A 16987-nucleotide genomic window follows, 5' to 3' on the forward strand; every position below is an offset into this window, starting at 1 on the left:
ACATTACTTTACACGAACAGTGAAATATCAGAAAGGGAAAGTAAATAAACAACCTTTTTTTTTTTTTTTTTTTTTCGGTACGCAGGCCTCTCACTGTTGTGGTCTCTCCCATTGCGGAGCACTCCAGACGTGCAGGCTCAGTGGCCATGGCTCACGGGCCCAGCCGCTCCGCGGCATGTGGGATCTTCCTGGACTGGGGCATGAACCCGTGTCCCCTGCATTGGCAGGCAGACTCTCAACCACTGTGCCACCAGGGAAGCCCTAAACAACCCCTTTTAAAATCACATCAAAAAAATGAAATACTTAGGAATAAACTTGACCAAAGAGGTGAAAGACTTATATGCTGAGAACTATAAAACATTGATAAAGGAAACTGAAGAGGATTTGAAGAAAAAATACTCCATTGTCTTGGATTGGAAGAATTGTTAAAATGGCCATACTACCCAAAGCAACCTATAGATTTAATGCGATCCCTATCAAATTACCCACGACATTTTTCACAGAACTAAAACAATCCTAAAATGTATACGGAACCATAAAAGACCCAGAATTGCCAAAGCAATCCTGAGGAAAAAGAACAAAGCAGGAGGCAAAACGCTCCCAGACTTCAGACAATACTACAAAGCCACAGCAATCAAAACAGCATGATATTGGCACAAAAACAGATATATAAATCAATGGAACAGAATAGAGAGCCCAGAAATAAACCCACACACCTACAGTCAATTAATTTTCGACAAAGCAGGCAAGAATATACAATGGAGAAAAGACAGTCTCTTCAGCAAGATGTTTTGGCAAAGTTGGACAGATGCATGTAAATCAATGAAGTTAGAACACACCCTCACACCACACACAAAATAAACTCAAAATGGCTTAAAGACAAATATAAGATATGACACCATAAAACTCCTAGAAGAGAACATTCTCTAACATAAATCCTACCAATGTTTTCTTAGGTCAGTCTACCAAGGCACTAGAAATAAAAGCAGAAATAAACAAATAGAACCTAATCAAACATAAGCTTTTGCACAGCAAAGGAAACCATAAACAAAATGAAAAGACAACCTACGAAATGGGAGAAAATATTTGCAAATGATGTGACCGACAAGGGCTTAATTTCCAAAATATACAAAGAGCTCATACAACTCAATAACAAAAAAACAAATGGCCTAATAAAAAAAATGGGCAGAAGACCTAAATAGACATTTCTCCAAAGAAGACATACAGATGGCCAATAGGCACATGAAAAGATGCTCAACATTGCTAATTATTAGAGAAATGCAAATCAAAACTACAATGAAGTACCACCTCACACCGGTCAGAATGGCCATCATTAAAAAGTCTACAAATAACAAAGGCTGCATTAGGATGTGGAAAAAAAGGGAACCCTTCTATACTGTTGGTGGGAATGTAATTTGGTGCAGCCACTATGGAGAACAGTATGGAGATTCCTCTAAAAGCTAAAAATAGAGTTGCTATATGATCCATCAGTCCCACTCCTGGGCATACATCTGGACAAAACTATAATTCGAAAAGATACATGCACCCCTACGTTCATAGCAGCACTATTAATAATAGCCAAGATATGGAAGCAACCTAAATGTCCATTGACAGATGAATGGATAAAGAAGATGTGGCATACACACATACACACACACACACACACACACACACACACACACACTCTGAAATATTACTCATCCATAAAAAGAATGAAATAATGCCATTTGAAGCAACATGGATGGACCTAGAGATTATCATACTAAGTGAATTCAGAAAGAGAAAGACAAATACCATATGATATCACTTATATGTGGAAGCTAAAATATGACATAAATGAACCTATCTATGAAACAGAAACAGACTCACAGACATAGAGAACAGACTTGTGGTCTGTTCCAGGGTCTCTGTGCCAAGGTGGAGGGGGCACGGGGGAGGGATGGATTGGGAGTTTGGGACTAGCAGATGCAAACTATTATGTATAGAATGGATAAACAACAAGGTCCTACTGTATAGCACAGGGAACTCTATTCAATATCCTGTCATAAACCATAATGGAAAAGAATATATATGTATAACTGAGTTACTTTGCTGTACAGCAGAAATTAAACACAACATTGTAAATCACCTATACTTAATAAAATTTTAAAAAATTAAAAGCCTACTTCTGTAACTCAATCCAAATGATTATAAGTGTAGTACAGAGCCCATAAGCTGAAAAATTAAACTAAAAATTGGTCCTGTATTAGTAGGTTCCTAGTAGTGGCAAGCTTTCCAAAAGATATATTCTTATGTTTTTATAGCTTAGGGATCACAGGATATCTATGGAATACCAATTTTCACTGAAGAATTCACAGTAAAAAATTAACAACTTCACAAAGAAATGACCTATCATGAAAGAGAATCAGCAGGTACATTTAAAGATACTCCCATTCCTAGAACTGTAGCTAGTAGAACCATGTGAGCTTCAAAATAAATATATTTCAACTATTCAAAGAAATAAGGTAAGAACTAGACTATGGGGGAAAAAACTAGGAAAATTATATACAGGCATTATTTTTAAAACTCTAAATAAAGAGGTTGAATAGTAGATAGAAGTTGAACTTCTATCTACTACTTCTATCTAGTCACAGATAAAGGCAGATTTAACAAATTAGATGACAGATCTTGAGAAATCACCCAAAATGTAGCATGAAGAGCTAACAATGGAAATATGGTAAGAGAAATAGAGAAATGATAAGTTCCAAAATAGGTTTAATAGCAAATCCAAATGGAAGACTAGAGAAAAAGGTAGAGGGGGCAATATGCCAAGAAACGGGTTAACAGAGCAACCCTGAGACTGCTATACTTAGAAAGGGCAGCTTGCAAGGTTGGCCCTTGGCTGCCATCTGGGAATTTGGAGTTCAGGAATGTCCCCACCACTGCCTAACTGATACAGCTGCTTGTACAAACAATGTGATTTAAGCAGAACATTTCCTTTCCTTCTGGAGGTCTGGAATTTTGGTATGTGCTAGGCATTCTGTGATGTGAGGACACTGACTGAGTCTCTAATGGGCTTCCCTGGGCATAAACATCACACACATGTTGCTGCACTTTCACTGCTGGGAGAAGTGTGCCCTGTGTGACCCGAGGTGGGAGGGAGAGAGCATAAGGAACCCTGTACATGGAGTCCTCCAGATTCTGCTAATGTCTTTTCCCCTTATGCTCTAGTTGTATATCCTTACTATATCACTGTAATAAATTTTAGCTGTAAATACAACTAGATGCCAAGTCCTGGGAGTCCCTCTCGAGAATTTCTGAATGTGGTAATGGTCTTGGGGGACCCCCAATCTAGGCAATATTTGAAGAAACAATGACTGGCAGTTTTCTGGTATGGAAGAAAGGCATGTATCCTACTCTTAAATGTCTAGAGTCCTGAGTGTGGTAAATAAAAGCAAATCTGCACCTAGACACAGTTCTGTGTAACTGTAAGACTTTAAGAAAGTACATATTGAAAGCTACCATGAAGAAATTTTAAAAATCACCTATAAAGAAACAATTAAGTCAGCAATAGATTTCATCAGCTAAAAAAGAAGCCAAAATATTACATATTTTCAAAGTCCTAAGAGAAGATGTCACCTTATAACTCTATCCCCAGATAAATTATTGCAATGAAAGATGACAAAATAAAGATGTTTTTGGACAAGAAAAGACAGAGAATTTGCCACACACAAAGCCTGCTAAGAATAATGCTTATTGTTTGCCTGGGGCGGGAATGAAGGGAGCAGGATTCAGGAGAGGAAAAGGGAGGCTTCACCTTTAATCGTAAACCTCTATTTCTTTTATAAACAAAAAACCACTGCCACCAAATGACAAAATCTTAGCATTTGCTAATTCTGGGAGGTGTAACTACAAGGGTATTTGTTATGACTATGATTTTCTATACTTTTCTGAAGTTTTAAGAGAAATGCCTTAAGGCAGGGCTTCTGGAACAGTGGAGTGAGGACCTTAGTAAATCCTCTTCCCCATAAAAGCAATGAAAATACTGGCAAAATTATCAAAATCTGTCATTTCAGGACTTTGGAAATTAACCAAAGGCACACAACAGATTATAAAGCATTTATTCAAGAAGAACCAGTGAACCTCACTAAGAGCAGCCAGGTGTGTGGTTTTCCACTTGGTGCTACTTTCCCCCCACCCCCACCTCCACCCCAAACCCCTGGCTCCTCAGCTCTGTGGTCCGGAAGCAGTGAAAACTGGCATTGTCACAGCAACTGAAGGGAGTTCCACCAAAAGCCTCATCTCCAGAGTGCTGTCACTACTTGACCTAACTTGGAGTTTGGCTCCAAGAAAGAAGGGACAGTATATGGTAACTCCAATCCCCATGAAGAAATAGACAGCACCAGTAAAGGTAACGTGCAGCAGTGTTAACATGTCAGGCCTGGCTCCTGGCTGAAGTTTGGGAATGCAGATTGTGGAATATTCCCTATGTTGATAAGATGATTTTTGCCTGCCTGGGGCACTGAACACCTGATTTTCTTCTGTGTGACTAGATGCCTGGCAGTGCCTATTTTTAGTGGGTCAATTTGGAATCTCCCACAGACAAAGTGAAAAGGGCTTTCTAAAATGTCTTACTTGCAGCTTGGACTTGAATTGCAGTTGTCTAGCCCTGTAGCATCTTGGTTTTGCACGAGAAAGGAGCAACTATCCCTGCAGGGATTTGTCTCCTCTACTAAGTGCCCAGAAATGCTGGTGAAAATGAACCCCTATTAGGACACGTGAAGAAATGTCAGCAAGCATTGAAGTAAAGGGGAAAAAATCTTACAAGCTTATAGATAGAAAAAAAGATACCAAGTATCAATAATCAGAATAGGCTTCAGAGTTCTCAAAAGGAAAATTACAATCAGAAGACAATGGAACAATGCCTTCAAAAGTCTAAGGGAAAGAAATGTCCATCCTAGAACTCTACCCCAAGCTCAACTCTCCATCTTGGATGAGGATTCAACACTTTCAGATATTAAAAAATCTCAAAAAATTTACCTCCTATGGACCTACATTCTTTCTTAGAAAAGTACAGGAAGAATGTGCTCCACTGAAATATGGAAAAAGGCATGGCATAAAGCAAACGAAGGAATCCAACAATGCAGAAAGTGGAGGGAATTCCCAGAATGATGGTGAAGAGATGTCAGGATGGTAGCTGAGCAAACAGGAATGAGGATAATCCACCCAGAAGGAAGTGGTCAGAGGCCTCTGGAGAAACTCAGGGGTATGACATTGATGGGACACTTGAAGCTCTGAAAGCATTCAGAATCACTCTAGACAACTGGTCATGTTTAAGTTAAACTGGTGATAAGTACATAGCAAAAGAAGCAAATGAAAGAAACAAGACAATTTTTAACCAAAGGAAACTAAAAGTTATGCAGAAAAGGTAAATTAATCATAGATGAATACATGGCTAAGCTGTCTATAGTGTTTATATAGGCATTATACTGTAAACAATAGTACTGATGTAAACCAAATTTATGGTATAATCATATTGGGAACATGGGAGAACAAGAAGTTTTTGTGTTCCAAAGAAGACATAGAGATAGCCAACGGGCACGTGAAAAGATATTCAACATCACTAATCATCAGGGAAATGCAAATCAAAATCACAATGAGATATCACCTCACACCTGTCAGAATGGCTACCATCAAAAAGAACACAAATAACAAACGTTGGTGAGGATGTGAAGAAAAGGGGACCCTCGTACTCTGTTGGCGGGAATGCAAACTGGTGCAGCTACTATGGAAGACACTATGGAGGTTCCTCAAAAAGTCAAAAATAGAAACTACCATATGATCCAGTAATTCCACTCCCGGGTATATATCTGAAGAAAACAAAAACACTAATTTGAAAAGATACATGCATGTCAATGTTCATAGCAGCATTATTTACAATAGCCAAGACATGGAAGCAACCTAAGTGTCCATCAACAGATGAATGGATAAGGAAGATACACACACATACACACACACACACACACACACACACACATATACATGCAATGGAATATTACTTAGCTATAAAAAGGAATGAAATTTTGCCATCTGTAAGAACATGGATGGGCCTGGAGGGTATTATGCTTAGTGAAATAAATCAGACAGGGAAAGACAAATACCGTATGTTTTTGCTTAAATGTGGAACCTAAAAACTAAAACAAATGAATATAACAAAACAGAAACAGACTGACAGATACTGAGAACAATTTAGTTGTTACCAACTGGGAGAGGGAAGGGGGAGGGGCCAGATAGGAGCAGGGGATTAAGAGATAAAAACTACTAGGTATAAAATAAATATGACACAAGGATGTAATGTACACACAGGGAATACAGTCAATATTTTATAATAACTTTAAATGGAGTATTCTATAAAAATATCAAATCACTGTGTTGTACACCTAAAACTAATATAATATTGTAAATCAACTATACTTCAATAAAAAAGAAAAAAATATTCAAAAAAGAAGTCTTTGCGTGTTTCTATGTGTATGAGTGGCAAAAACAATGAAGTGAACTAAATCTTCATCTTCCATAGCAGAAAATTTTAAATAATTTTTGTAAGATATATGTAAATTATAAAGAACAGAGATATCAAAAAGTATCTGTGTATCCACCATTCATTAAAAAACAAATTATTTTTACCTTTGAAGTTCTTCATGTGCCCATTTCATTCTCTTCTCAGATAATCACTATCCTGAATTTTTAAGTTTGTCATGCCCTGACTGCTTCTCAGCCTTTTGGCTAAGACCAAGTACACTATCATGCCCTTGACATTCATTATAGTTTTATCACATTTATTTTATTCTTTAAACCTCAGGCATGATTTAATTTGATAAAAATTAAACTTTTGTTTTAATCAAAAGAGACTACTGCCTTGGGTCAGTAAATTTGAAATCTCAGATGAAACATAATTGTCTAAAAAAAGACCAGAATTGACAGAAGATATAGAAAACATGAATAAATCAGTAATTATTTTAAATAACTATAAAATTCACTAGGTAATCAAAAGTCTTGCCCTAAAAAGGGGCCGCTTATCTAGATGTTGTAGATGATTGCTATCAAACTCTTTTTTTTTGTGGTACGCAGGCCTCTCACTGTTGTGGCCTCTCCCGTTGCAGAGCACAGGCTCCGGACGTGCAGGCTCAGCGGCCATGGCTCATGCGACCAGCTGCTCCGCGGCATGTGGGATCTTCCCAGACCGGGGCACGAACCTGTGTCCCCTGCATCGGCAGGCGGATTCTCAACCACTGCGCCACCAGGGAAGCCTGTATCAAACTCTTAAGAACAGGTATACTTCAGTCAGTGCAGTTTCAGAAACTAGGAAAAAGCAAAAAAAAGGGAGGAGTACCCAGTCTCTTTTATGCAGCTAGGATAACCATAGATACCAGAGTAAGAGTAGAGTGCAAGAAAAGAAAATCTAAGATCTGTCTCACTTCTGAACATTAACGGAAAACTCTGAAATTAAATATGAGTAAACTGAATTCAATTAATTTAAAAAATGTTTTACAACTAAGTAGAGTTTAGTGCAGGAATGCAAGAACAGTTCAACATGAGAAAAATTACTAATATAATCCACCACATTAATAGATTAAAGGCCAAAAAAATTATCTTCCCAATAGATGCAGAAAATAAGCATTTGATAAAATACAACACACATTCATGAGTTTTTTTTTTAAAAGTCTCACTGTCACAGCTTACCCTTCCCCCTCCCCATATCCTCAAGTCCATGCTCTAGTAGGTCTGTGCCTTTATTCCCGTCTTACCCCTAGGTACTTCATGACCTTTTTTTTTTCTTAGATTCCATATACATGTGTTAGCATACGGTATTTGTTTTTCTCTTTCTGACTTACTTCGCTCTGTATGACAGACTCTAGGTCCATCCACCTCACTACAGATAACTCAATTTTGTTTCTTTTTATGGCTGAGTAATATTCCGTTGTCTACCAAATGTAAAATAGATAGCTAGTGGGAAGCAGCCGCATAGCACAGGGAGATCAGCTAGGTGGTTTGTGACCACCTAGAGGGGTGGGATAGGGAGGGTGGGAGGGAGGGAGATGCAAGAGGGAAGAGATATGGGAATATATGTATATGTATAACTGATTCACTTTGTTATAAAGCAGAAACTAACACACCATTGTAAAGCAGTTATACTCCAATAAAGATGTTTTAAAAAAAAGTCTTGGTCAACTAGGGATATAAAAGGAGCTTTTGATGAAAGGTATCTTTCAAAAAACCACAGCAAATATACTTAATGGTGAAAGTTTTAGAAGTTACATTTTCTCTCTGTGCCTCAGTTTCTTATCTATAAAATGAGGATAACAACCAGTTCTCCTTTACAGGGTCATTTGGAGGATTAAACTCTAATGTGTACAAAGCACACAGAATACTGCATTTGTGGCACACAGCAAGCGCTCACACATTGACTATCATTACATTTCTAGCATTGTCCTCATCATTATTTCCATTAGAATCAGAAACAAACAAGGAATTCGCTATCACTGTATCTAAAACACTGTACTACAGGCCCTAATAGAATGGGAGAAGAAAAAGTATAATTGGACAGGAAAATACAAAATTGTTTTTATGAAGATAATTCTTTACACAGAAGACCCAAGAGAATAAAAACTATTAGTATTAATAAAAGCATTCAGAGAGGTTTCTGTACACAAGTTGAATATATAAATATCACTGCATTGTCATACATTAGTATTAACCAATTAGGAACCATAATAGGAAAAAAGATCCCAATCACAATTGCAATACCTAAGAGGTATCTAGGAATAAATTTAACAAAACATGTGCAAGCACTTCCTGAAGACAAGTTCAAAACATTACTAAATGGCAGAAAACACAGGTTGAATAAGAGTTCACTGATGATAAAATTCAATAGAGTAAAGATACCAAACCCCAATCTACTTCAAACTTACCTCCAAACACAGTGCAATTGCAATTGAAATCCCTACTAGTTTTCCATGGAACTTCACAAACTAATCCTATGATTCCTATTTGAAGACCAAAGAGTCCAAAGAGATAAGGAGAATCATCATACCAACTATTTACAACATCGGTAAGAATGGTGTGTGTAACAGTTGACATTTATATAGCATTCACTCAGTATCAGGCACTTTTAAGTGCTTTACATACTTTAACTCATTAGAATAAAGTTATAAAAAAAGGCAAATGGCAAAGGGACAAACAGACCAATGGAACAAAATAGCCTGGGAACAGACCCACATGGATATGGAACTTGACCTGTAGCTGAAGGGGCATCACGCCCCACTGTTGAAAGGGTTCAGTATGCAGCATGATACAAGTGGATGTCCATGTGGGGGAAAAAAGGTGATGTAATAGTTTCCTTCCTCACGAGTTATATAAAAATAAATTCCAGGCAGATTTTAAGAAAATAAAAAGCAAAATTTGAAACTTTTAGAAGAAAATTATATAACAACATCTTTATGAGCTCAGTCAGAAAAAAAGTTACATAAAAATACAAAAAGCACAAAGTAAAAAATTATCAATCTAATTACATTACAATGAAAACTTCTATTAAAAAAACACCATCAATAACCAAGATAAAGAAAAGATATTGACTACACACGAACACTCTATGACATAAATCACAGCAAGATCCTTTTTGACCCACCTCCTAGAGAAATGGAAATAAAAACAAAAATAAACAAATGGGACCTAATGAAACTTAAAAGCTTTTGCACAACAAAGGAAACCATAAACAAGACCAAAAGACAACCCTCAGAATGGGAGAAAATATTTGCAAATGAAGCAAGTGACAAAGGATTAACCTCCAAAATTTATAAGCAGCTCATGCAGCTCAATATCAAAATAACAAACAACCCAATCCAAAAATGGGCAGAAGACCTAAATAGACATTTCTCCAAAGAAGATATACAGATTTGCCAACCACCACATGAAAGAATGCTCAACATCACTCATCATTAGAGAAATGCAAATCAAAACTACAATGAGATATCATCTCACACCGGTCAGAATGGCCATCATCAAAAAATCTAGAAACAATAATTGCTGGAGAGGGTGTGGAGAAAAGGGAACACTCTTGCACTGTTGGTGGGAATATAAATTGATACAGCCACTGTGAAGAACAGTATGGAGGTTCCTTAAAAAACTAAAAATAGATTTACCATACGACCCAGCAATCCCACTACTGGGCATATACACTGAGAAAACCATAATTCAAAAAGAGTCATGTACCAGGCTTCCCTGGTGGCGCAGTGGTTGGGGGTCTGCCTGCTGATGCAGGGGACACGGGTTCGTGCCCCGGTCCGGTAGGATCCCACATGTGTGGAGCGGCTGGGTCCGTGAGCCATGGCTGCTGAGCCTGCGCATCCGGAGCCTGTGCTCCGCAACGGGAGAGGCCACAACAGTGAGAGGCCCGCGTACCACAAAAAAAAAAAGAGTCATGTAACAAAATGTTCATTGCAGCTCTATTTACAATAGCCAGGACATGGAAGGAACCTAAGTGTCCATCAACAGATGAATGGATAAAGAAGATGTGGCACATATATACAATGGAATATTACTCAGCCATAAAAAGAAATGAAATTGAGTTATCTGTAGTGAGGTGTATGGACCTAGAGTCAGTCATACAGAGTGAAGTAAGTCAGAAAGAGAAAAACAAATACTGTATGCTAACACACATATATGGAAATCTAAGGAAAAAAAGGTCATGAAGAACCTAGGGGCAAGATGGGAATAAAGTCACAGACCTACTAGAGCAGGGACTTGAGGATATGGGGAGGGGGAAGTGTAAGCTGTGACAAAGTGAGAGAGTGGCATGGACATATATACACTACCAAACGTAAAATAGATAGCTATTGGGAAGCAGCCACATAGCACAGGGAGATCAGCTCGGTGGTTTGTGACCACCTAGGGGGTGAGATAGGGAGGGTGGGAGGGAGGGAGACGCAGGAGGGAAGAGATATGGGAACATATGTATATGTATAACTGATTCACTTTGTTGTAAAGCAGAAACTCACACACCATTGTAAAGCAATTATACTCCAATAAAGATGTTAAAAAAAAGAATCTATATAAATCAAAAAAGACAAACACCCCAACAAAAACACAAATAAAGGATATGCACAGGTTAAGTCACAGAAGAGGAAATCCAAACAGTCAACACAAAATATGAAATGACAAATACTTTTACTCATAATCAGGGATACGAAAATTATAATAAGATACCAACTCATACTTACCAGATTACCAAAATGTAAAGAGTGTGCCCTTACTACAATTCTAGAGAGAGAGAACAGTGCCATCACTGCAGAATATTCTATTGGGCAGCACTGGTCTGAGTCATGCATTGTCTGTATCACCAGTATGGCTGCATAAGGTTACAGAGCTTTGCATTTTTACATTGACACTTCCTGTTCAAAAGCTGAAGTTTCAGATATTTGAGAAGCTACATCTGCCCACCCAGCTGCAATCCATGCTCTTAGGGAATTGGTTTAACATGATATTTATTAAAACCCATGTAACAGCATGGTGACTATAGTTAATAATACTGTATTGTATATTTGAAAGTTGCTAAGAGAGTGAATCTCTAAAGTTCTCATCACATGGATAAAGAAGTATGTATATTGTACATACATACAATGGAATACTACTCAGCCATAAAAAAAGAATGAAATAATGCCATTTGCAGCAACATGGATGGACCCAGAGATTATCATATTAAGTGAAGTAGGTTCAGAAAGAGAAAGACAAATACCATATGATACCACGTATATGTGGAATCTAAAATATAACACAAATGAACCTATCTACGAAACAGAAGCAGACTCACGGACATAGAGAACAGACCTATAGTTGCCAAGGGGGAAGGGGGGTGAGGGAGGGATGGAGTGGGAGTTTGGGGTTAGCAGATGCAAACCATTATATATAGAATGGATAAACAACACGGTCCTACTGTATAGCACAGGGAACTCTATTCAATATCCTGTGATAAACCATAATGGAAAAGAATATAAAAGAGAATGCATATATGTATGTATATATGTATCTCTGAATCACTCTGTCATACAGCAGAAATTTACACATCGTAAATCAACTATACCTCAATTAAAAAATCTATTATGAAATTGTTTTATAAATAATTTTTTTAAAGTTCTCATCACAAGAAAATAAAAACATTTTTTAAACCCCACTCTTTTTGTTTCAAGGCTGGTAATAAGATACTACCAAGTGCTTCCCCAGTCCAGAGGCCTTTGCAGGACTTAAAATGAGCAGGCCAAAACCACTTAATGTCCCTCAGCAGTAACAGAAACCTTAAAACTATGAGTATTAAGGTTGAAGAAGCTGAGGAAGAAACTTTCTTCAGAGAGAGCTGCTGGAAAGCTGTGGCATTTTCTCTAACAATAGGGGCTGGAGGAGTACATTCGCCCCAGCCCTAATCTAGTAAGAAAAACTTCAAGGAGACAACTTGCTTGATATACGCCCAGTAGAGTTTTGGGGATGCAGGGGACTTGGCACCTGATTTGCACCTAGAAAAACTCTACAGGTGACAGGCAGGGTTAGGCAGTCTGTGACTGCAGAAAAGAGGTTGCATGGCGGGTGAAGAGATCGAGGTGCAGATTCCACCACAGACACATACTCCACAAGCCAGATGTGGACCCTCTGGATAGGAACAGGATTGGGTTACTTTGTAGAGAGAACTTTCTGCTAGTATCAAGGTGACCTCAGCAAAAAGAGATTGGAAGTATACAACGGTGCTGAAGGGTGAGGGTGGGGAGGAGATATATTAAATAACTTGTTGGAAAAGACACACTGACTATATTGAGGAAACTGCAGTCAAGGTTCCTAGCTGGGACGTCTCCAAGGAAACCATAAACATGCCAGGGACAGGAAGAATCAGTCTTTGGAAATCTGCCACATGCAGAGGGCATCAATAACAGATCACATCTTTATCAGTTAGGGCAAACTGTTTTTGTCCTTTGTATGTCCTTCCTTCCTCACTTGCTTCACCCAAAGAGCCAGAGATGGCCTAGTTGTTGCATAGGGGAGTGAGGGGGAGTAAAGAAAGGAAAAGCTGAGCATGCTTCCTTTGCTACTAAAAACTCCAGCCTGAAGCACTGAAGCAGGCATTAGCTGGGGGAGAGATTTCCCTTTAAATGAAGTTCACAGTTTTCACTTCTACATGTGATTAGACTTTTTTTTAACTTAAATGAGACTACCACACACCCTCAGAAATTAAAAGGATAATAAGGAAATATTGTGAACAAATTTATGCCAATAAATTTGACAACTTAGGTGAAATGGACAAATTCCTTGAAAGACAAGTTACCAAAGTTTGTTCATGAAGAAATAATCTGAATAACCCAATATCTATTAAAGAAATTGACCTTGTAGTTTAATGCCTTCCCACAAAGAAAACTCCAGGCCCAGATGAGTTCACTGGGGTATTCTATCAAACTTTTAAGGAAGAAATAACACCAATTCCATACAAATTCTTCCAAAGAACTAAAGAGGGGATGGAATACTTCCTAGCTCACTCTATGACTTCACTATCTTGATTGTGGTGATGGATTCTTGGATGTGTGCATGTCAAAACTTAACCAATTATGCACTTTAAATACATGCAGTTTTTTGTATGTCAGTTACACCACAAATACAGAGGCTAAAACAGCTAAATCAGTACTTAGAGGCAGTCATAACATTCACAATGCTTATATTAGAAAGGGAAGCTATCAAATCAGTGATCTAAGCTTCTACCTTATGAAACTAGGAAAAGAAAAAATTAAATTCAAACTAGCAGAAGAACAGAAATAATAAAGATAAAAGCAAGAACAAATGAAATCAAGGTTTCCATTTCTAGCCACAGCGCAGTATGTCTACTACAGCCCCTGTCTCCTGCTGATTATTGCAGCTAAAAACTCTGGACAAAATATATAAAGCTGCTACTTAGGACTCTGACAAGTTTTTAAAAAAAAAAAGCAGGTAGACTCAGAAGGTGAGTCAAAAAGTGGAGAAGCAGCCCATACACCAGTGAGTTTCTTTTTTGTCCCTGCTCTTTTTTCACAAGACTCTGTCCCAATGGCATACAAAACTCCAGAAGTCCTGAGCTCAGCCAAGAGCTGTGTGCACAAGGGAAAGCAAAGCCTCACACCAAAGCTTTAAGAACTGAACAAAACTAAGATTTCAACAACAGCTCAAGTCTAACACCTGAGTGACAAATGCATGGAGACAACCCTAAAACAGGAGAGCAAAGGCTCTGAAAACTGCACAAAGACTTAAACCACCACTCAAGACTAAAGTCTCAAATTAACCCCCAAATGGTGCATACACAACACAGATGCAAACGAGCACAGCAAAGGCTTTGAACACGGAACCAACCGGAATCAACACCCACAGAAGGCAAGACAAAAGTAGTGGTTTGAATCTAACTAGGTTTATTACATGATAAACAAAGATTGAAAGGAACAAAACAATCACCCCTATCTAAGATAGAATCCAAAATCATTCAACATAACAAACAACTAGCAAAATGTGACCAATTCTCAAGGGAAAAGATAATCAACAGATGCCAGATTCTGGAAATACCAAAGACATTTAAGCAGCTGTTGAAACTAAGCTCTATGAGGCAAACACACTTGAAATGAATGGATAAACAGAAGTTCTCAACAGAGATACAGAAACTGTAAAAAAAAAAAAAAAAGAAAGAAATTGAAACTTTAGAACTAAAAAAGACAATATCTGAAATTAAAAACAAACAAACAAAAACAACACATGGGATGAACTGAGCAGCAGAACAGAGATAACAGGGGCAAGAGTCAATGAACTTGGAGTTAAACTGACAGAAATGATCCAACCTGCCAAGGTGAGGTGTAGAGACAAAAAAAATGGGAAAAATAAAAGAAAGAAATACAGCATCAGGTATTCCTAGGACAATATCAAAAGGTCCAACATTCATGTCATTGGTGTCCTCAAAGGAAAAGACTAGTGCAGAAAAAAAGGTCTGAAGAAATAATGTCCAAAAAACTTCCCAAATTTGGAGAAAGACATAAATTGACAGATTCACGAAGCTCAGCATACCAGAAACAACATAAACTCAAAGAAACACCCAGAAATATGACAATCAAATATCTGGAATGCAAAGTTAAAGAAAACATCTTGAATATAGCCAAGAAAAAAAAGCACACTGCATATGAGGAAACAATGATTCAAATGACTGTGAGGTTTTCATCAGAAACAATGGAGGCCAGAAGATAATGGAACATCTTAAAAATACTAAAGGAAAAGAAATGTCAACCCAGAATTCTACACTGATGCAAAAATATTCTTCAAGAGTGAAGACAAAATTTTAACATTCTCAGGAGAACAAAAACTAAGAGATCTTGTCACCAGCAGAGCTGTTCTAAGAGAAATGATACAGGATCTTCTTCAGGGTGAAGGGAAATCATATCAGAGGGAAACGTGGAACTTCAATAAATAAAGATCAACAGAAATGGTAAAATATCTGGGTAAATATAGAGACTATTTTTCTCCTTTTGAATTCTTTAAGATATGTATGACAGTTGAAAGCAAACATTATAACATCTTCTGAGGGGTTTAAAATATATGTGGATATAATACATTTGAAAACCTATAACATAAAGGAGGGAAGGTAAGAGCTCTATATTACTGTAAACCTTCTACATATGACTTGAAGAGTTAAAATACAACTACAGGTGGTGAAAGGGTTATATATATCTTAATCCCCAGAGCAACCACTAAATTAAAAAAAATACCCACAGGAGATATTGACAAAAAGCAAATAGATATGTTTAAAATGAAATATTTAAATTGCAGTTGCATTCCCTATGCAAGACCTATGCATTCAAAACTACCAAATATTACTGAGATGAATTGTTATAGACCTAAATAAATTGAGAGATAACACTATGTTTGTGAATTGGAACACTCAATATTGTTAGTATTTCAATGACCCACAGATTCAAAGTAATCCCAAACAAAATCCCTATAGGCTTTTGTGCAGAAATTGGCAAGCTGATTCTAAAATTTATATGAAAATATCAAGGACCAAAACATTATGAAAAGGAAGAACAAAGTTGGAAGACTCACAGTACCTGATGTGAACACTTAATGTAGGCTACAGTAATTAAGACAGTGTGGTATTGGCAGATAGACCAAGGCTTATGTGCTCAACTGTTTTTGACAAGGGTGCCCAGGTAAATCAGTGGAGAAGAGACAGTCTTTCCAAAAATGCTGCTTGAACAATTAAATATGCATATGCCAAAAAAGAAGAAAAACAATGACCCTTGCCTCATACCAGGTAAAAATATCCATCTCATTATTGGCCATAGGCCTAAATATAAGAGCTAAAATTATAAATCCTCTGAAATAAAACATATGAGAAAATCTTTGTTACCTTGGGTTACAGAATTGTTATATAGGGCACAAAAAGCATGAACCATAAAAGAAAAACTTGATAAACTGGACTTTATCAAAATTAAAAATGTCTTTTTATGGAAAGACACTGTTAAGATAAAAACAAGCCACAGCATGGGGGTAAAAACTTGGAAAACACATAGCTGATAGACGGCTTGCATCTGGAATATATAAAGTACTCTCACAACTTAATAATAACAAAAATGGCAACAGATTACAAGAAACAGTTCACCAAAGATGTATAGATGGCAAATAAACACATGAAAAGATGCTGAACATCAGTTACTGGAGAAATGCAAATTAATATCACAATGAGATACTCTTATACAGCTACTAGAAAGAAAGACTAACAATACTAATAATACCAAGTTCTAGCAAGGTAGCAAAACACTGGAACTCTCATATGCTGCTGCTGGGCATCCAGAATGGTACAGTTACACTGGAAAACAGTTTGGTAGCATCTTGTGAAGTTGAACATATACTTACCACATGACCAAGCAATCCCACTCTAGATATTTACCTAAGAAATATGAAAATATAT

The 16987-nt window shown here is 37.4% G+C and overlaps 1 protein-coding gene across 1 annotated transcript in view; it reads right to left on the reverse strand.

Moving 5' to 3' along the window:
- Nucleotides 1–16987, reverse strand: part of ZNF674 (zinc finger protein 674) — a 29762-nt gene that overhangs the window by 2094 nt on the left and 10681 nt on the right.

Source organism: Kogia breviceps, chromosome X (genome assembly GCF_026419965.1).
Source record: "Kogia breviceps isolate mKogBre1 chromosome X, mKogBre1 haplotype 1, whole genome shotgun sequence".
NCBI classification, from domain to species: Eukaryota; Metazoa; Chordata; class Mammalia; order Artiodactyla; family Physeteridae; genus Kogia; species Kogia breviceps.